Source organism: Rhinoderma darwinii, chromosome 3, assembly GCF_050947455.1.
Source record: "Rhinoderma darwinii isolate aRhiDar2 chromosome 3, aRhiDar2.hap1, whole genome shotgun sequence".
NCBI classification, from domain to species: domain Eukaryota; kingdom Metazoa; phylum Chordata; class Amphibia; order Anura; family Rhinodermatidae; genus Rhinoderma; species Rhinoderma darwinii.
The window spans coordinates 64,074,875-64,097,559 of record NC_134689.1 but is presented as its reverse complement, the minus strand read 5'-3'; the positions used below and the strand labels follow the sequence as shown (position 1 = coordinate 64,097,559).

At 43.0% G+C, this 22,685-nt stretch overlaps 1 protein-coding gene and 1 long non-coding RNA gene across 6 annotated transcripts in view; one reads left to right on the top strand and one right to left on the bottom strand.

Moving 5' to 3' along the window:
- LOC142748951 (uncharacterized) overlaps window positions 1-8,437 on the bottom strand; it is a 106,172-nt gene extending 97,735 nt beyond the window's left edge. For both annotated transcript variants that reach the window (XR_012882339.1, XR_012882340.1), the window contains exon 1: window positions 8,073-8,437. This is a non-coding gene — a long non-coding RNA (uncharacterized LOC142748951). The remainder of the gene's footprint in view (window positions 1-8,072) is intronic.
- The window catches only part of LOC142748949 (gamma-aminobutyric acid receptor subunit pi-like), a 628,889-nt gene that overhangs the window by 361,713 nt on the left and 244,491 nt on the right, over window positions 1-22,685 (top strand). The window lies entirely within an intron of this gene.

The window sequence follows — 22,685 nt, the reverse complement described above, 5'->3', positions numbered from 1 at the left end:
TTGCGGACCACAAGATCATGGTTTTTCAAGACCTGGCGGCTAGTACCCTGGCCAAGCGACGCATGTTGAAACCCCTGACCGAAGCCTTGAGATTGCAGAAGATTCCCATTCGGTGGCTATTCCCATTTGGATTGGCAATTTTAAAAGAGGGCAGGCAAATTACTATCCGCACCCCGGAGGATCTCGATAAGGCCTGGTCCAAATTGGACATGGAGAAGATTGCTGTACCAGATTGGATGCCGATACAGAGGGACACTCTATCGCTAAAAGTACCTGACCCACATGGGTGGCAAAAACCCCAGAAATTCAAGGCCCCGCGCAGTAGGAGGAAAACAGATCCACAGTCTGGGGATTGAATTCCATACCCCTGAGCTCCTTGAAATGGGACTACCTCATTGTTATTATTCTCAGCGGTGGTTAAGGCACTGAAAATGTTGTGGAAAGGTTTTGATGTTAGGTGCTTAACACCGAGGTTGTTATCGGTTGCAATTTGATATTGGGGTAGGTCCCTTCTGGGCCCTTTTTCTATGCTCTCATCCCTCCATATATTGATGTATTTATATACTGCTATATTGTTATATTGCTATGTTCTCATTTATTATCTGTATTCACTTACACATAGAAGTCAGTGTTCTCCATACCTATCTCAAAAGGCTGGGTACCTTCTTCCCACCCCCCCCCCCCACTATGTCATTCGTGGGCTGTTTTGTATTGGCTTGTTATGCGGTCTCTATGGGATAAGAGGCGCATTCTATATACCACATTTTACAGGTTATGGTGCAGTCCCACTTTCTTCTTTCAAGTTCATACTGTATATAGTTGATTGTATGTTTTATTTGTGTCCGGTACTACTATCTTCACCGTGGTCATTAGCTGACAAAGTCAGACGGGTAATATGACGCCGCTTACTTACTTGACGCTCAATGTAAATGGGTTCAGCACGCCCCAAAAAAGGTCTCAGGTCTTCTCTATGCTGAGACAGGATACGCCAGGAGTATTAATGCTTCAGGAGACACATTTTAGACATAACCATATACCCAACTTGCCTAGGTCCACATATAGTCAATGGTTCCATAGTACTCATACATCGGCCTCGAGGGGGGTCTCCATAGGCATTCATAAAGACCTACCTTTTCAGGTAGAGTCCTTGAAAATTGATCTACAGGGCAGATATGTCTTCCTGAAAGGGTCCATATGCAATACAAAAATGACCATTGCCAGTTTATATGCTCCTAACGACAAACAAATAACCTGGCTGCTAAAGGTTCTACGTTTATTTAAGAGGTTTGGAGAAGGGATGCTGGTGGTTGGAGGGGATTTGAATTTAGTGTTAGATTCTGACTTCGACTCTACCTCGGCCACACGTAGACAATCTCCCCAAGCTATGCATAAACTTCGTTTCATGCTACATAGTTGTCAGTTGATTGATGCTTGGCGGGTGGCCCACCATCAGGATAGTGATTACACTTTTTATTCACACAGGCATAAAGTGTATAGTAGATTGGACTACATTCTCATGTCCTCTTCGTGCCTTCTGAATTTACAGTCGACCTCCATTGGACATATTACTGTCTCGGATCACGCCCCAGTTACTGCAGTGGTTCATGTACAGGATCTGCCCTGTAGATCATGGTCGTGACGGCTTAACAACACTGTCCTCTCAGACGAGGCAAATAGATTAGCTCTAAATAAGAAACTGGAGGAGTATTTCTGTTTAAATATAACACCTGATGTCTCGATGCCCACGGTATGGGAAGCTCATAAGGCATATATTCGGGGGGAACTTATTGCACTATGTTCACACTTAAAGAGGGATAGGACTAAGAAAATGAATTCTATACTGGCCCAAATCTCGACATTAGAACGACTCCATAAACGAGTCGTCACGGCCTCGGTCCGTACAGAGATAGACTCTCTTAGGCAACAACTGAAAGATCTGCTAAATATACAGGCGGTTAAATCCTTCCAATGACTTAAATGTAAAATTTATATGCATGGAGATAGAGGTTCAAAGATGATGTCCAAAATGCTTAAATCGCAAACGGAGAAATCCTTTGTGTCTTCGATACGAACGGCTTCAGGTCAGAAGGTTACTACCACCCCCCAGGTGGCAGAGGCTTTTAGGCAATTCTACGCTAATCTCTACAACTTAGACTCCTCTGAGTTGCGAGATCCTCCTCCTGCAACGTCGGGTAATAAGATTGGAGCAATACAAAATTTTCTGAATAGTCTTGTCTTCCCCAAATTGTCAGATGATGAGAATGCCTCCCTTGTGGCTCCCTTCACTTTGGACGAATTAAAATCTAGTCTGGCTTCTATTCCTTCTGGGAAATGTCCTGGGCCGGACGGCCTACCCATAACATATTATAAAAAGTTTAGTACAAACCTCCTCCCTCATTTCCTGGAAGTATGTAATTCGCTGCTAACGGGTTCTTCCCTTCCGAAACAGGCATTAGAAGCTTACATCACTTTGATACCCAAAGAAGGGAAGAGCCCGGAAGAGTGTGCAAGTTATAGACCTATTTCGCTGCTGAATACCGATGTAAAATGGTGGGCGAAGCTACTAGCCAGCAGAATAGGCAAGTTTTTGCCAAACTTGATAGCAGAGGAACAAGTGGGGTTTGTGCCAAGGAGGGAGGGCAAATATAATATTGCTAGAGTGATAAATGGGATACAATATGCTAAGGGAAGGGGCATTCCTCTTGTCCTCTTGGGAACTGATGCCGAAAAGGCATTTGACAGGGTCAGCTGGGATTATATCAGGGAGGTCCTGGGAAAATTTAACTTTCCGCAATCATTTATTCAAGCTATCTTTTCGTTATATGCCCATCCTTCAGCTAGAATCAGAGTAAATGGTTTGTTGTCTGACCCCTTCTCTATAAAAAATGGTACTCGCCAGGGCTGCCCGCTCTCTCCAGCTCTTTTCATACTGACATTGGAACCTCTATTGTTGACTATTAGACAAAATAATGAAGTCAGAGGGTTGAAAATAGGAGATGTAGAACACAAAATTGCGGCTTTTGCTGATGACCTACTTTTGCTAATTTCCAACCCACTATCTGCAATACCCCATATAATTGCTCTATTTGACAAATTTGGTTTCATTTAAAATTTCAAAATTAACCTTAGTAAATCAGAAGCGCTTAACATTAACGTCTCGTCGCGGACTATCTCACAACTGCAAAGTTGCACTCCTTTCAAATGGCCTCCCAAAGCCATAAAATTCTTGGGGATAATGATCCCAGCTGACCTAGGGGAATTGTTCTCCATTAATTATAAACCCCTCCTTAGTAAAATCCGCTCACAGATAGGGGCCCTTAAGTTGCCTTTCCTCTCGTGGTTCGGTAGGAAAAATATATTGACTACGTATATACTTCCACAGATCATGTACCTGCTGACCGCCTTGCCCCTGGGGGTCCCAAGAAGCTACTTTCGTAACTTCAAATCCCTGTTCACGTCTTTCTTATGGCATCCTAGACGCCCCAGACTAGCATACAATCTTCTCTCACAGAAAAGAGAACAGGGTGGTATTTCGCTTCCTGACTTGGAACTGTATTCCTATGCTAACCATCTCTCACGATGGACGCAGTTAGCGGATGGGGGTAATAATACACTGTCGGTAGTCATGGAAAGAACACTTATGGGGTCAGACCTGTTTCAATTACTCTGGGTGCGAGATGATCTGATAGCGAAAAGAGGGGATCTGAGCCCTATCACTAAGGGGACGATTCGTGTGTGTCACACTGCAGGAGCTCTGAACATGACTGGGAAACTCCTCTCCCCACTGGCACCACTGAGTGTTCTACCGTCTACCGTCCTTCCTGGGTAGAAAGTCTGATAGAACGGCAGACTTCTGGAGGAGGCTGCATAACGTCAAAATATTGATTCTCTTGGAACCTTTGGGCCCTCCAAGCCTTGCACAGATATTTGAGGAACAGGGGTTGAGGCGTCCGAATGCTTTGCAAGTGGCAGATTATGTAGCTACAACAGATATGTTTAAGTCCATCTCCAAGACACCTCAGACTGATCCGACGTGGTTAGAAAATTACACACTATTGCCAACTACCCCTGTAAAGATTCTGTCCAAATTGTATAGAGGTCTCCTAATGGGGAAGTCGAAACAGAAACCCCACTATTTGCGTATACAGGAGAATTCTTACAAACTCGTCACGAGATGGTATCGGACGCCTGAATTCCTTGCCTCTATAGGGCTAGTGAATGTTAATAAATGCTGGAGGTGCCATGAGGGGGTCAGGTTCTTACCTACACATATGGTGGAATTGTCCTAGAATACTTAGTTTTTGGAAGGGGATTGAGAGCGCCATCAACACTACCTGCTCTATGCAGATTAAGTTAACGGCAGAGTTAGTGCTCCTGTGGCTACCTCAACCTGGCTTTACACCCTCCACATACAACCTGCCGACACAAATGGTCTCTGCAGCTAAATTGCTCGTTCCCACACTGTGGAGACAAACTAACCCACCCACAGTGGAATTATGGTCTGATAAAATGCAGCATATCTGTCGTATGGAGGAGTTGGCAGCTTGGGTAACTCAAACCAGGGACCGTTTTCTAAAAGTGTGGAGCCCATGGTTGTCCCAGTGCAGAGACAAAACGGGTTCTACATAAGGTCTAGACTTCTCTCCACGTTTCTTTATATCTAATGTATACCCTAGGCGTAAATCCTGTGTCAGGCCGTTATACTGAATCTTGGGGTAGCATGAAGCGCGAAGTGAGTTTCTCTTTATACAAAATAGATTAAAGGTGTGGTAGTACTGGAACAGTTATTCGTCTGTTATTCATTGGTTAATGAATTGTTTGTGATATCTCTCACAGTTATTGGATTATTACTTTACGTAAAGGGCAAGATTTGTTAGATTACATGTGGGTACTCTTCTATGTCAGGATTCTATTGCCTTCGCGTCACCAGCAGGTGATTCATTTTGCCTATGTCTTTACCCATAAATGTTAAAAGTCTATGATTTTACGTTTATATTCTCCATGTCATGCATTGTAATAACTGTCTGTTATGTATTCTTTACTGTTTAATAAAAAGAGATTTTTCAAAAAAATAAAGGAATCTACATTGGAGAAACAATACAAAAACTACAAACCAGGATGAATCTTCACAGACATACAATAAAACAGGAGGTGGATACACCCGTGGGAAAACACTTCTCTGGACCTGATCACAGTTTGGCAGATTTAAAAGTCCTGATACTAAAGGGTCATTTTAAAAACAACAGAGAGAGAAAAATTTGAGAATTCAAGATGATGATAAAATTCCAGTCATTGACACAAGGCCTCAATCTAACACCAGGATTTATGAGCCACTACATGGACACACGTCACATCCCCCATCAGACTGACTCCAGATCCCTCAACTCCTAAGTCATCACCCCTATAACCCCAGTTTTATTGCCCCAGCTTATCTTAATGATGTATCACCTCATGTACTAATTGTCTTTGTGTAACATCTTAATATTGTGCTTTTTTCTAAGTCATTCATTTGTAAACTGCCTGAAGAAGGAGCCTCTGTGCTCTGAAAGCTTACATATAGAACTTTAATGGTTAGCCAATAAAGGTATCATACCTTCTATACTTTTTCTTTTTTGACACAAAGGTATTTAACATTGCATACATGTAAAACTATAATTCTCATGAAAATTTGCGTCATCCCAAATGATAACCAACACCTGCAATTGTTCTCAGGCCAGAATACAATTCTATCTCTATGACCTGTTCATGAAAGACCTTTCTCATAGAATTGCAAACCCCAAGGTCAAAACATATTTCTTGTAACAGACTCAGATAAGAAACAGAGACACATAGCTAAGAAAGAAATGAGGTCAGCGTAAATATACTGTCTTACAGCAACAGATGACTTCTTAATCAAAAAATTGATTCTTTAGAATACAAGATGGATGCAAGATATACAGTTACGTCCAGAATTATTTGGTTTGGCATGTTAGCTGTTTACTAAAACATATTGAATATACAGTTATATAATCAATATGGGCTTAAAGTGCATACTCTCAGCTGTAATTTGAGGGAATTCACATCCCAATTTGAGGAAGGGTTTATGAGTTACAGCTCTTTAATATGTAGCGGCCTCAAAGGTAATTGGACTATTATCTCAAAAGATATTTAATGGGCTGCATGGGCTATTCCCCCGTTAATGCATCATCAATTAAGCAGGTAAAAGGTCTGGAGTTCATTCGAGGTGTGGCATTTGCATTTGGAAGCTGTTGCTGTGAACTCACAAAATGAGGTCAAAGGAGCTCTCAATGCAAGTGAAGCAGACCATTGTTAGGCTGAAAAAAATGAAGAAATCTATCAGAGAGATAGCACAAATGTTAGGATTGGCCAAATCAACAGTTTGGTCAAAGCTGCATGATATATTTTTGAGCGTGGTAATCTCGTGAACTCCAAATGCCCTGGACGTCCACAAAAGACAATAGCGGTGGATGATCGCAGAATCCTTTCCATGGTGAAGAAAAACCCCTTCACAACATCTACCCAAGTGAAAAACACTCACCTGGAAGTTGGTGTATCGGTATCTAAGTCTACAATAAAGAGAAGACTTCATGAGAGCAAATACAGATGGTTCACCACAAGGTGCAAACCATTAATCAGCCTCAAAAATAGAAAGGCCAGATTAGACTTTGCCAAACAACATCTAAAGAAGCCAGTCCAGTTCTGGAACAGCATTCTTTGGACAGATGAAACTAAGATGAAACTGTACCAGATGAATGGGAGGAAGAAAGTATGGAGAAGGCTTGGAATGGCTCATGATCTAAAGCACAGCACATCCTCTGTAAAACATGGTAGAGGCAGTGTGATGACATGGGCATGCATGGCTGCCAAAGGCACTGGGTCGCTAGTGTTTATTGATAATGTGACTGAAGACAGAAGCAGCAGGATGAATTCTGAAGTGTTCAGGGATATACTTTCTGCTCAGATTCAACCAAATGCATCAAGGTTGATTGGATGTCGCTTCATAGTACAGATTGACAATGACCCAAAACATACTGAGAACGCAACCCAGGAGTTTTTTAAGGCAGGGGAGTGGAATATTCTGCAATGGCCAAGTCAATCACCAGATCTCAACCGGATTGAGCATGCATTTCACGTGCATAAGACAAAACTTAAAGAGGCTCTGTCACCAGATTTTGCAACCCCTATCTGCTATTGCAGCAGATAGGCGCTGCATTGTAGATTACAGTAACGTTTTTATTTTTAAAAAACGAACATTTTTGGCCAAGTTATGACCATTTTCGTATTTATGCAAATGAGGCTTGCAAAAGTACAACTGGGCGTGTTGAAAAGTAAAAGTACAACTGGGCGTGTATTATGTGCCAACATCGGGGCGTGTTTACTACTTTTACTAGCTGGGCGTTGTGAACTCTTCCTTTATTTTGATCTATGTCATGCTTGACCTGCATAGTACGAGAATTGTCTATATAATAACAACATGCTGGGCCAATTACTTGGCACATGCCCCCTTGGGCAGGTGTCGAATAAGCTAGCACTATGATATATTGGTTAGTTACTCATATTAATTATCTAGCAAATACAGAGTTTACATTCAAAGCATCAAACACATAATCTGTAACATTGGGAAATATTTAAATTACTTTCTCTATATTATATGCATTCTTTACTGCTAACTTACTAATGTTATCGATAAGCTAAACTTGTCCTGCCACAGCACATATGTTGGTCATAATTGTGTTGCACTGTCACTTACTGTCCTAATGGGACTTTTACCACTGTAGATATAACAGGTCGTGGGCAGCATCTTATGTCACATCACGTAACCTCAGGGCTCTCATTGCTGCCATGTACTTCTTACTAATGAATGACAACAACCAGTGACCTTCACCTCATAACCCCACATAATAAAACACCTTAAGTTATTATTCACAGTACCGTGGCATATTTACATACATTATAATTATAAACCTCAAACAATATAAACAAGAGGGCCTCAGCTAATAAAATAATGCTATCACCAATCTCATGCTATCATCAATCTCAATATTTCCCCCAGGTTTGGGTCCCATCAGTACCTTTACAAGTTCTATACATAATCATCCTCTTCTATCTTCTTCACACTTGTGGAGTCAGACTGTACATTCGTGTCCAGTGGGGGATTTATTATTACCAACCTCCTGTTCACTTACTTCTCTCCCGCTGTAAAACACTTGGATACTGCTGACAGGTTCACTCAGGTCTTTAGCCTTTGCTTAACCTTGACAATTGCTGACATCAGCAGGACTTGGTATGGTACTTTTAATCTGTCAGACACCGAGCTTGTTATGTTCTTTACCGGGCTGTACACAGGACTTTGAGCCTGGGTTGAGTTCCCTTGTGGAGTTTTATTATGACTGTCATAAACACTTTGCATCTAAATCACCTTCCTCCGGCAAGTTGCTTGTCAGCACGGCTGATTAGAATTGTTACGCTGCCTTCAGTTCATGAGAACCACATTGTATTCAGGCACAGACTGCCCCTGCCGCATCTCAGTGATAGATCATTTTAATAAGTCTTTAATTTGAGTTTGTTGGCAAATCTAAATACTCTATACAATTATTCAATAAAAGTGGCAAATGGTTAAACTAAATCAAACAAACACCTTCATATAAGAAAAACTTCTCTGTCCCACTGGACAGGGCACCTCGAAAATGTGCAGCTACTGGCTAAAAAATTTTTTGCTCTTGTAACACTTTTCAGTAGGATTTGTACCTTGATCTGAGCTGATTACCTGTGTCTGCTCCTACCCACAGAAATATTCACAGATACCATTTTTTTTTTTTTTACCTAGTTGAAGAACAAATAAATACACTTATACACATTAATAAAAAAACAATCTGTATTCCCTGGAAGGTCTCTCCGTGAGAGGCAGATTTGCTGATAAGGTTGGCACCGATCTGCCAGGACTGTTCTGCAGGCAAATCAAACAGCTCTAACAGAATTTACCAGCAACAGCTGTAAAACCTGGGTCATACCAATTAAATCTTACCAAATTGATCCTTGCAGTCTTGGAGGCATATGTGAGGTCACATACCATCAATACAAGTGCCATCAAGAGTGCCTTGAGTTCTATTGGTTTACCTTCCTTTTCCGTCCACATTGCATCCGAATCTGGTTTTCACACCTTCTTTTCCCAGTTGGACACTTCCTGTGGAGAACAATCCTTTTACAATCATTAGTTGATCTTAATCAGGTAATTCAATTGAAGAAAAAGATTAACAATGACATCTTGAAGGCTTCATTCACATCTGGGTTGGGGTCCCATTCTGACGTTCCGTCTGAGCTTTCCGTCAGAACGGGACCCTGAACAGACACAAACTGACACAGGTCGACTACGCTATTGCTTCCGGCAAAACCCCGGGTCCGGTGCACAACAGAGACAAACGGAAACCATGGGCACCGGATCCGTCATCATTGAAATCAATAGTGATGGAAACGGAAACCTCTGGTTTCTGTTTTTTGTGTCAGTTTGTGTCTGTTCAGGGTCCCGTTCTGACGGAAAGCTCAGACGGAACATCAGAACGGGACCCCAATGCAGATGTGAACGAAGCCTAAGTTAAACATTCACATTGAGCAGTATACTTAATGTTGGACATGCAAACGGATTTTTCTTCTTTTAATATATACTTCACAGAATTTTCTTATCAAACAGCTGGTTCAATCCTCAAAAAAACAAAATAATATTGTGCACACACAGACCAGATCCAGGTAAAGCCCCTCATCTGAATTTTTGTTTCTAAAATTTTCCTTTCACAACATAAAAAATTTCAAATTGGAATCTATTTCCACTGAGAAGTTATCATTTACAGTTATAAACACGCTGCTACACCTTTTATCTGACACATGCACATGCTTTCAATAGTCCAATCCTAAGGCATGCTAATCCAGAACTTTACATGAAACTTTACCTCAGTATTCAAAGTTGATGATATCTTAACCATTGTGCAAACACCAGTTAAATACTTGGGGTAAAAACTGTTCCCTTGTCACTTACACACAACTTCACTGAAAATTTCTCAGCCATGTACTTTGCAGTGGGGAAGATACTGGCCAGGCTTCAGGCCAGCCTGAGAACTGGTCTACACATACGAGCACATATACATACACACCTACCTCGCCAACCTCGGGTAGTTGTATGTCCTGCAGTCGCTGTAACCGGTAATCTGTCTGGTGTGCACTTTTCATATGTACCTTTACTGTTTTACCTATGTCATGCCGTGCACATATCATGAAGTCTATTACAAATCTAGTGCAGCATTATTGAATCCAGAGGCAGGCCAATTTGCTGATACCTGGCTGCACATACTCTCCTTCTCCGGTGTGTTCTTCTTGCGCTCTTAATTGGCTTAACCGATGATCCAACAAAGTTCCTACTAAGAAATAGTAAAGGGAGGAAACCTCCAGCTCACCAGTTAGTTGCGTCTCCTGACTTGCTGCTCGGATCCCCGCTACGGCTGGCGGTATATAGTAGGAAAGATAATGGAAATGATCCAGCGCTAAGTACAGTTGTAGTTTAAAAAGGAAACGATGTTCCCATCTTTATTGGAGTGATGTGAATAAAATAGTAGGGAGACGCAGTCCCAAGAAAATTGTGAGTAGGCAGTGATGCCCTGGCCTACGCGTTTCGAGCAGCTCCTGTGCTCTTAATCATGGCAAAGAAATGTGAATATACAATGACCTAGAACAGTGAATTATCCTGACAAAACTTGCATCTTATCTTTAGATACCTTACAGCTACATTTTCAAAATGACGTTTAGGCAGTCTTAGTCTGACTCACAGGCCAAAAGTACATCATCAACATACTGCAATACCTGGGTTCCAGCAGTGGCCGGGGTCCAGCCTTGCAATACTGCAGCATACTATATTACTAGCCTGCATGTATAAAAGCAAAAACAACAACTGTAAATATTCATCTAGTGAAACAGAGTACAAATTGTCTGCCAAGCCAACCACTGCAATGCAACAAGCCATGTGTGAGAGTACACACATTTTTTTCAAGCCCCTGTGTGTGTCTCACTCTTTATCAGTCTCTAAACAAGCATGGGTTGGGTCAGATTTATCAATATCTGTATTTTAATTCATTTGAATTCTCTTAAAGTCACTACAACATCAGATCATATCATAACACATGAATATGCAAAAAGGAAAACTTCATACATATCGCCACACATCGTGAAAACACCTAATTTCCACCAGTTTATCTTTTGTGCAGACAGACTAAACTTTGTTTATATTATTTCACTCTCTCTGCGTACTAAGAGACAGCAGCGCATGCGTAAAGATAAGACATTTATTCTGACACTGTAATCAGCCAGCTGCCTCCCCCCGTCTCGTCACTGATACAGCCCCCCATACTTCTTCAAACCCATGCTTTGCTGGAAGAAATAAAAAATCTGCCGTATTCATTAATCTATAACTTGACTTCACACAGCTAACTTTAATTATTTAACCCCACACACAAGACACACCAAAAACCCAGAAACATTTACACCGTGTACTTAAATTTACTGTTCTTTCTTCACACTCTAAGATAACTAACCATTCAATTAGTTCAGTACATTACAAATTTTACTCAGTACCACTGTTAGGAATCAATGCAATACTGTGGCCACTGGTCTCATCAATCTGTTAGCCATGCAATAACTGCTTCATTAATAATCTTGTAGCAGTCTGCTTTTCAGACTTCACGTTGCACACATATTCCATTCCCCCCTCCCTCCGTTCTAATCCACATTGGTCATCATCATCATCAATTCCTTGCATGCACGCAGGAATCACTTGCTCTGACACTTTAAGCCACACACTCTGCATTCCCAGTTACTTTATGATCATTCACCATCCCTTGTTCATCTCCACAAACCACCGTTTTATGAATATCCAAACGAACATCTTTCAACATGCCTGCCTTTTAAAAAAAATAATTAAAAAAAATGTACACTTAGTTTGACAGATTGTTTTGTCACAATTTATTTGGCTATATAACACTGGGTTCCCACTGTCGCTCTGCTCTCTGAGTTCTCCATTATCAGGATTTAACCACAGAAGTACTTGTGGTACAACTGGTACTACCTACAGGATATTACCCACGAATATCCAACCTCTCTGTCAGCTACGGAGCATCTCTGTCACCTACCGACAGTTGTGTTACCTATGGACACCTGTAGTACCTCTGTCACCTATAGACAGACTCTGTCACCTATGGACACCTGTGTCACCTACGGACACTTGTTGTACCTCTGTCTTCTACGGACAGACTCTGCCACCTATGGACAGTTGTGTCACCTACGGATACTTGTAGTACCTCTGTCACCTACGAAACTAAGACTGTCACCTACAGACAGTTGTGTCACCTACGGACACCTGTGCCACCTACAGACACTGGAATGCTGCTGGGACAGTGTTCTGTAACTCTAGTCAGTGGTCTGTGACTCTCAGCACTTTCAGAACAAGCAGACAACATGATAACCTTTCCTCTGATCCTTAAAGATTTTACACAACAGCCAAGTAATAAATGAAGTTACCAACAACATACCTATAACAATACAACACAAATCCAGCAACCACCAATCCATTGCAGGTCTCTTCTTCACCTTCAGCTTCCTCACAACACACACATTTGGACTACACACAATGGACACACTACCGGACCTCTGAAATAAGGTTTCTTTATCAGCGCAAGTTTTTTCACTGTCCAAGCTGCAATCATTGTACAACAGCAAAACTTTTCACACGTAAGCTAAAATTCCTCTCAACCGTCCGCTCCATACAATCAAAACTGCATTCCAAGGAGGTGGTAATTCACTCATTCATACACTTTATTTCTTACCATCATTACTTCTAACAACTTTAACAAAACAGTTACACTGCCGGCAATATCCTCTCATGTCAATTTATACCATAAACTCACTCATGCCATTCATACAAATAACTCAAGATAGATTTGCACATCTTCATTATTAACTCAAGATAGACATACGCATCTTCAATCATTCATAAAACAAGGCGTTTTCAACATACCTCATACCTCTGGATATGTTTTACTGTGTGCGGGAGATTGACATCATGACAGCTAATTCCAAGGAATAAGCCATACATGAGTGAAAAGGTTTGTGTAAGAACAAGCTTCTTACTTACCGCGGTTTTGATTTCACTAATGCATTGACCGACCTCCCAATGACAGCTGTCAGACGATTAATCTCCCGGGTTTCGTCACCAAAAACTGTTGACGCAGTCATAGCAAAAATATATTAGACTGAAGTTTTTGGGGTTTTTTTATCACTTTTTTGTTTTTATTGAGTTTTGCAAATAAAAGACAATCTTTACAAAATCGGTGTGAATTTTAGGATGAGTTAGTCATTCAAAAGCAAATGATAAATGAGTAAGAAGTAAAATATAAAATAAAACATATGAAAACATTTCAACGATTCAACTGTACAGAAGTGTTAACATCTGCAATATTGCCAATCCTTCAACCTATAGGGGACAGACCTATTAGGAATATTGTCATTGAAGTATAGTAGAGTGATGACATAAAATCCACACATGGCAGTTATTATCAAACTATTTTTTTCTGCTTTAAAGAAGAAGCAATCATGGACTCAAACCAGCAGTTGTTTATTGCTTGTATAATCTCTGACAAAGTAGGAATTTTGTCAGATTTCCAATATATCGCTATTCTAGACCTTACTACAATCATAGTATGTAGAATAACCGTTCTATTTGTACGTTCAAAGTTATCTACATCCATGGCTAAGAGGATTAATGGAGCGTCCAAAATTATCGGAAAGCCACATAAAGAAGATAAGAATTTACGTATTTTCCTCCAAAAAGCTAGAATAGGGGGCAATCCCACCACACATGTTTCATTGTACCTATTTCATTCCATCTCCAGCAAGTGATAGAGACTTGTAATAACTAAAAAGTTTAGAGGGGTAAGGTACCATCTATATAACAGCTTTCTAGCGGTTTCAATGTTGTTTGGACATTTAGAGATCGAGGAAATAGCAGTAAACACTAAGTTCCATTGTTCTTCTGAAAAATTGGTATTCAAATCCTGTTCCCATTTACGTATATAAGAATGTAAGACATTTGGGTATATTAGTTTATAGCATTGGGAGATGTTGCCCATGGAAATAGAATTGGAGGTTAGCCATTTGTAGAGGAGTGAGCATGTAGAGGAGAGAGGGAGGAATAAAGATGTGACTGCATGTCTGATCTGCAAGTATTTATAGAAACCATGTTTATGTATCATATATTTCTGAGCAAGATCTTCAAAAAACATGAATGAGTAATCTTTCCATAAATCTGACAATATATGTAGGCCGTTAGATAACCAGTTTGATATGTCAAGATCCAGTATATGAGCCATAAAATTTGTAACATTCGATTTACAGATGTACCCGTCTTTACCTTGACTTTTAACGCATTAAATAAACAATGACATTTCAATGGCTTTTGTTGTGTGATATTACGCTGCAGCAAGTCATCAGAGTCAAGTTAAAGATGGCTACATCCGTATTTTAATTTGCTACAAACAAGCAAGTTTTGGATACTTAATTATTCCATAAGTCCATAATAGCTTTTATAGTGGGATGTATGGATTGCACACGAGTACCAAACAGAGAGGAAGCAGTAAGAATATCAGATATAAGCAGTTTTCCTAACAAATAGGATTCAATGGATACCCATAATTTGGAGAAAACTTGGGACCATAAAGATTTCAGTTGTTCCATAATTAATAGAAGCTCGATAGTATTGTAATATTGAAGGACAACCCAATCCCCCTTCCCCCACAGGCCTTAAAGGGAGTTCTGCTTCGACTCTCGGTTTGGTTTTACCCTAAATAAATTTCATTAATGTGTATTGTAATTTTGTAAGATATGTACAGATATATAAACATTGAGATATTTAACAGTCTTTTGAGGGAGACCCATGTTAAGTATTTGGGATTTTGATGTATTAATTTTATAATAGGACGCTTTAATGAATTCCAAAAGAACATTTAAAATTTCTGGAAGGGACACCAATGGAGAGGAGCACATTATGATAACATCATCTGCAAAAAAGACCTATGCGGTGTTCGTAATTACCTATGGATATACCTTTAATCAAGCAAGATGTTCTAACCTTTTCGGTCAGAGGTTCCAGAAGCAGGGCAAAAATTAGTGGGAAAAGAAGACATCCTTGCCTAGTGCCATTTGTGATTGTAAAGCGTGAGGACAGGAAGCCATCCGTATACACTTCTGCAGATAGGCCAGAGTAAAGAGCTAAGATATCCCGACCAATTAGACTTATAATGCCAATCTTATCTAGAACCGATTTCCGATAACCCCAATGTACCCTATCAAAGGCCTTCTCTGCATCGAGTGATAGTAGCAGAGAAGGTATTTTATGTACTTCAACATAATGGAGAAGATTAAGAAATCTCCTGGCACCATCAACAGTTTGTCTGTTCTTGATAAAGCCGACTTGGTCATTTTTAATTAGTATTGGAAAAATGTTAACAAGTCTATTAGCGATAACCTTAGAATATATTTTTACATCACTGTTAAGTAACGAGTGTCACATAGCCTGTTAGTGGACCCACTAGGCCGTGCTGCCGTAGCGGGGCGGCAGCTGGCCAAACAACAGGAAACCCCAGCAATACAATGTCCCGCACATGGGTACCTGGATATTCCAGACGGTGGCCGCAGCTCTGGCACTGATGGAGATGGTTGCAGCAGATAACGCCAAACGTGGCGGATAACACAGGTGCCGCAGGTTGCGCCAGACATGGCAGATTCCTCCGGACGTGACAGATGACACAGGACGTGGCGGATTTCTCCAGAAGTGGCAGATGACACAGGACGTGACGGATTCCTCTGGGCGCGGCAGATGACACAGGACATGGCAAGACTTGATACTAAAGGCACAGCACGGGAAACAGGAACAGGGAACAAGGCGCGGGTAACAACTGGAACGGGAAACACTAACGGACCATTTGCAAGCCAAGACAGACTGGGAAAACTAACAACACTAAGGCAAGGATCAGAAGGCCTGGGGCCTTCTTATAGACCAGGAAATCGTGGCAGTTGATGATGATGACGATCTCCATGGTGCACGAGCGTGCGCGCGCACCCTACGGGACACAGCAGACCGGAGCGTAAGTGAGCGCTGGCATCTCCTAGGAAGGAGATGGGGACCAGCACTCACGGATCCATGGCTGCGGGCGTCGGGAGGTGAGTAAACACGACGGCCCGCGGCCATGGACGCTACAGTATCCCCCCTCTTACGCCCCCTCTTCTTGGGGTCAGAGCGAGAGAGGAATTTCTTAAAAAGCGCAGGGGCACTGAGGTTCTATTCTGGCTCCCAGGACCTCTCCTCAGGACCAAACCCTCTCCAGTCCACCAAATAAAAAGTCCTTCCTCCTACCCTCTGGCAGTCGAGGATCTCCCTCACCTCGAATATATCAGAAGAACCGCTGGGAGCAACTGTGGAACTAGAATTCTTGCTGTAGCGGTTCATGACCACTGGCTACAGGAGGGACACATGAAAGGAGTTGGGGATTCTGAGGGTAGGAGGCAGCCGCAGCTTATAGGAGACAGGGTTTATCTGTTGCAGAATCTCGAAAGGACCAAGGAACCTGGGAGCAAACTTGTATGAGGGTACCTTCAAGCGAATGTTCGAAGAGGACAGCCAGACTTTAGTCCCCAGAAGACACCCAGGCGGCTCTCGTCTCCTAGTATCTGCTTTTCGCTTCATGCGATCGACTGCCAGTAAAATAGAGTACCGGGTCTGTTGCCAGATTTGCAAAAAGTCCCCATAAGCAGAGTAGAGCAACGGGTACTTGAGATGTGGTTGACACTGGTAGAGGGACTCTAGGATGTTGACTGTACACAATGTGAAATGGAGTGGAAGTGGTGGACTCACTTGTGTGGTTGTTGTATGAGAACTCGGCCCATGGAAGAAGCTGTACCCAGTTATCGTGCTGTGAAGAGATGAAGTAGCAGAGATAATTCTCCATGATCTGGTTGATCCTCTCAACTTGCCCATTGGACTGGGGGTGATAAGCTGAGGAAAAGTCCAATCTAACATCCAGGAGTTTACAGAGGGCTCCCCAGAACTTTGAAGTAAACTGAACCTCCCGGTCGGACACAATGTGTAGAGGCAAGCCATGCAAGCAAAAGATGTGTAGAATGAAGAGACTCGCCAGTCGAGGTGCAGAAGGTAGGCCGGTCAGCGGGATAAAATGTGCCATCTTAGAGAATCGGTCCACCACCACCCAGACAGTGTTGCATCCTGCTGAGGGGGAAAGGTCTGTGACAAAGTCCATCGCAATGTGCTACCAGGGGGCATTGGGTACAGGCAGAGGTTAAAGCAGGCCGGCAGGCTTGGAGTGAGTTACTTTGTTAGAGGCACACACAGTGCAAGAAGAGACAAAGTCCAGAACATCTTTAGGTAGCGTGGGACACCAGAAGTGACGAGCAATCAAGTCTTGAGTCTTACGGACAACAGCGTGCCCAGCCAGTTTAGAACTGTGTCCCCAGCGGAGAATTCTTCTGCTGTCTGCAATCCGAACAAAAGTCCTCCCAGGAGGGATGATTCTAACCTGCAAAGGATTAGCAGTGACAATGCAGGATGCGTCTATGATAGTCTGAAGGCACTCCACCGTGTCTTCTGTCTCAAACGATCTGGACAGGGCATCGGCCCTCACATTCTTGTCCGTGGGACGGTAGTGGACCACAAACTGAAAACGGGTGAAGAACAGCGACCACCTGGCTTGACAGAGATTCAGTCATTGTGCAGACTGAAGGTAGGTAAGGTTTTTGTGGTCGGTGAAGATCAGGATGGGGTGAGCAGCGCCCTCTAGAAGATGTCTACACTCCTCCAGAGCCAATTTGATGGCCAGCAGCTCCCTATCTCCAATAGAGTAATTGCGCTCAGCAGAAGAAAAAAGTAGTAGCCACATACCACTGCCTTTCCTTTGGAGCTCCTCTGGAACAGAAGTGCAACTGCACCAACAGAGGAGGTGTCCACTTCCAGTGAGAACTGCCGAGATAGATCAGGATGATGGAGGATCGAAGCTGAAGTGAAGGCTTTCTTGAGGCTAATAAATGCGGACTCTGCCTCTGGAGTCCACACCTTGGCGTTCACACCCTTCTTGGTAAGGGTAGAGATGGGAGCCGCCAGAGAAGGGAAGTTAGGAATAAACTGCTGGTAGAAATTGGCGAATCCCAGGAACCGCTGTATGGCCCTTAAGCCTTAAGGACGTGGCCACTCCAGGACAGCTTTCACTTTCTCAGGATCCATCTTGAGGCCTTGATCCGAGATGATGTAGCCCAGGAAGGGCAGAGAACTCCTCTCAAAGACGCACTTCTCCAGCTTGGCGTATAAATGATTCTCCCTTAATCGTAGTAGAACCTGACGTACATGCCTCCGATGAGTCGTCGGATATGGGGAGAAAATTAAAATATCATCGAGATAAACAACAACACAGACATACAGGAGATCTCAGAAGATATCACTAACGAACTCCTGAAACAATGCAGGAGTGTTACACAGTCCGAAGGGCATCACTAGGTATTCGTAGTGCCCGTCCCGGGTGTTAAAAGCCATCTTCCATTCATCAGCCCGGCGAATCGGACTAGATTATAAGCCCACCGCAGGTCTAGTTTAGAAAAAATGTTGGCTCCTCGTATGCGATCAAACAGCTCAGATATAAGAGGCAACGGGTATTTGTTCTTGACCGTGATATGGTTGAGACCACGGTAGTCAATGCAGGGTCGAAGGGATCCGTCCTTCTTTTTAACGAAGAAGAATCCAGCCCCGGCCGGGTAGGAAGACTTTCGTATGAAACCCCTCTCCAGATTCTCCTTGATATAGGCAGACATGGATAGAGACTCCGGTAAGGAGAGAGGATATACTCGGCCACGGGGAAGAGAGGTATTAGGAACCAGTTCAATGGGGCAGTCATAAGTCCGATGTGGAGGCAGCGTCTCAGCCTCCCTTTTGCTGAAAACATTTGCAGACTGAGCAAACTGGAGAGGCAGCCCCGCCAATGACTGAGGAAGAGGAGGCTTGACAGGATGGATCTGCATCAGACAATGACCATGGCAATCTGAGCCCCATTGGAGAACCTCTTCAGAATTCCAGTCCAGGACTGGGGCATGTAGTCGAAGCCAAGGCAGGCCCAGTAGAACAGGATTGATGGCCTTGGGCAAAACAAGGGAAGAAATTAGTTCAGAATGAAGGACTCCAACCTGGAGCTTCAATGGCTTGGTTTTAGAAACGATGGGATCAGGCAGAGGCAGTCCATTAACTGAGGCAACAGCCAAAGACGTCTCTAGGGGGACTGTGGGCAACTGAAGATGATCCACAAGCTCTTTCTGGATGAAGTTTGCAGCAGAACCAGAGTCAAGATAGGCAGAAACTTGATGCGTCCCCTCGCCGGATACTAAGGTCACAGGAATAGTCAACTTGGGACAGAAGGCTTTATTAGGTACCATTCCATCTAGGGTTGTCTCTCCAATCAGTCCTAGGCAATGGGGTCTCTCTGACCTCTGGGGACACAGGCGCACAATATGGCCTCCGAGGCCGCAATACAGACCAAGTCCAGAAGTGCGTCTGTGTGGTCTCTCCTGGGTAGACAATTTGACATAGGTACTCAGCATCGGATCCTCTGGTGGGACGACTGAGGAGGATTGCTGAAAAGTAGAATCCAGCCTAGGAAGTTCTCTCTCCCGGAAAACCTCTTGGGAACGCTCCCGGATCCTCATGTCAACCCGGGAGGCGAGTAGGATAAGATTGTCCAGGGTAGATGGCAGATCGCAAGCAGCCAGCTCGTCCTTGATCCCTGAAGACAGTCCCTGCCAGAATGTGGCCACCAAAGCCTCGTTGGTCCAGGTCAATTCAGCAGCCAGGATACGGAACTAAATGGCAAACTTGCCCACGGAGAGGTCTCCCTGATGTAGGGTCAGCAAGGATGCAGCAGCTGAAGAAACTCTCTCAGGTTCCTCAAAGATTGAGCAGGAGGTCTGTAAGAAGCACTGCAAGTCACGGGTCTCTGGTCCCTGATGTTCCCACAGAGGATTAACCCATGCCAGGGCTCTCCCAGTAAGGAGAGAGATGATGAAGGCGATCCTGACGTCATCCGAAGAGAAGGACCTGGCATGTAGTCTGAAGTGGATCAGGCACTGATTAAAAAATCCCCTGCAGGACCTCGGATCTCCATCATAGCGTGGAGGTAGCGGCAAGAAACACAGGGGATTGGTATCGGTACAGACAGGAAGTGTAGAAGGAGGAACCGCAGGAATGGGTGCGGTGACGACTATGGTTAGAGCAAGCAGCCGATGGGCTATGGCATTCACCGACAGGAGGAGCTGGTCTTGTCGTGATTGGAGATCCTCCATCTCGGCCAGCATGGCTTGTGTCGTCAAAGTCTCAGGTTGACCAGTGGGGTCCATGGCCTGAGCGTAGTGTCACGTAGCCGGTTAGTGGACCCACTAGGCCGTACCGCCGTAGCGGGGAGGCAGCTGGCCAAACAACAGGAAACCCCAGCAATGTCCCGCACAAGGGTACCTGAATAGTCCAGACGGTGGCCGCAGCTCTGGCACTGATGGAGATGTTTGCAGCAGATAACGCCAAAGGTGGCGGATGACACAGGTGGCGCAGGTTGCGCCAGACGTGGCAGATTCCTCCGGACGTGGCAGATGACACAGGACGTGGCCGATTCCTCGGGACGTGGCAGATGACACAAGACGTGGTGGATTCCTCTGGACGTGGCAGATGACACAGGACGTGGCAAGACTTGATAGTAAAGGCACAGCACGGGAAACAGGAACAGGGAACAAGGCACGGGTAACAACACTAAGGGACCATGTGCAAGACAGACTGGGAAAACTAACAACGCTCAGGCAAGGATCAGAAGGCCTGGGGCCTTCTTATAGAACAGGAAATCGTGGGAGTTGATGATGATGACGATCTCCATGGTGCGCGCGCTGGCCCTTTAAGGCCGGGCACGACCGTGTGCACGCACCCTACGGGACACAGCAGACCAGAGCGGAAGGAAGGAGATGGGGACCAGCGCTCACGGATCCATGGCTGCCGGCGTCGGGAGGTGAGTACACCCGATGGCCCACGGCCATGGACGCTACAGCGAGATTGGTCTAAAATTCTCGGGTTTATCCGGGGTTCTACCAGGTTTAGGTAATGTTATTATTAGAGCTTGAAGCATCTCCTGCGGAAAAGTACCAGTTTCAATTGCTTGGTCAAATAATGATAGAAGACGGGGAGAGATAATATGGGAGAAATGCTTAAAATACTCGTTTGTAAGACCATCTGGACCAGGAGACTTATTAATTCTGAGTTGCTTAATAACCGTTTGGATTTCTAGTAGTGAAAAGGGCAAGTTAAGTTTAATTAACTGATCAATTCAAATTAATGGAGAATTGACAGATTTTAAGAAAGTGTCAAAAACCTGCTGAGAAGGCGGAATAGTTTTGAATCAGAATTTAGGTTGTACAAGTTACCGTAATATTCAGCAAAGGAGTGAGCTATTTCTTGAGGATTCAAGATTTTTTTCTCCGGAAATATTGAAAATAAAAGGGATTATAGATTTAAAGTTCTATTTTTAAATTTGTTAGCTAGCTTTTTCCCAGCTTTATTTCCTTGCCAGTAGTAACGCATTCCACTTCTCCACGGGGTGTATTCACATTTGTGATACAGCAGTTGGTGAAGTTGACTTCTTAATTGTTTCAGCTCTAAAATCAACTCTCTGCATACCGTGGATTTATTACGTAAGATCCTCTAATCTTTTAATGTTAGTCAATAGTACTTGAGTTTTAACTTGTCTCATTTTCTTAGCTGTTGCTGATAACATTATGAGGTGACTCGTAATAACTGCCTTATGAGCACACCAGTTATTAAAAGTTGAAGTAGCTTCAGAGACATTGAGATAGAAAAAGTCAGTCAGTGCCTTTTCTATCTGATTACTGCTGTTCACATTGTTTAACCCCTTTAGGATGCACCCTGTTTTGCCCTTGTGGACAAAACATGTGTCGCTTTATGTGGTAATAACTTTGGTATGCTTTAATCTATCCAAGCGATTCTGAGATTGTTTTCTCTTGACGTATTGTACTTTATGTTAGTGAAAAGACTTTGGTCGATAAATTCAATATTTATTTGTGAAAAAGTTCACAAATAAATTTGCATTATTCTAAATTTAAATGTATCTACTTGTAAATCAGATCATAATACCACACAAAATAGTTACTAGTTTACATTTCCCATATGTCTACTTCATGTTTGCATTGTTTTTTTCACATCCTTTTATTTTTCTAGGACGTTACAATGCTTAGAACTTTAGCAGCAATTTCTCCCATTTTTAAGAATATTTCAATAGGCTATTTTTTCAGGGTCCAGTTCAGTTGTGAAGTGGCTTTGAGGGTCTTATATATTAGAAAGTCCCCATAAAGCACCCCATTTTGAAAACTGCCCCCTCAAAGTATTCAAAACAGCATTCAGAAAGTATTTGAACCCTTTAGGTGTTTCACAGGAATTAAAGAAACGTAGAGGTGAAATTGACAAATTACATTTTTTTGCTGAAATGCATTTGTAATACATTTTTTTCTGTAACACAGAAGGTTTTAGCAGAGAAATACAACTCAATATG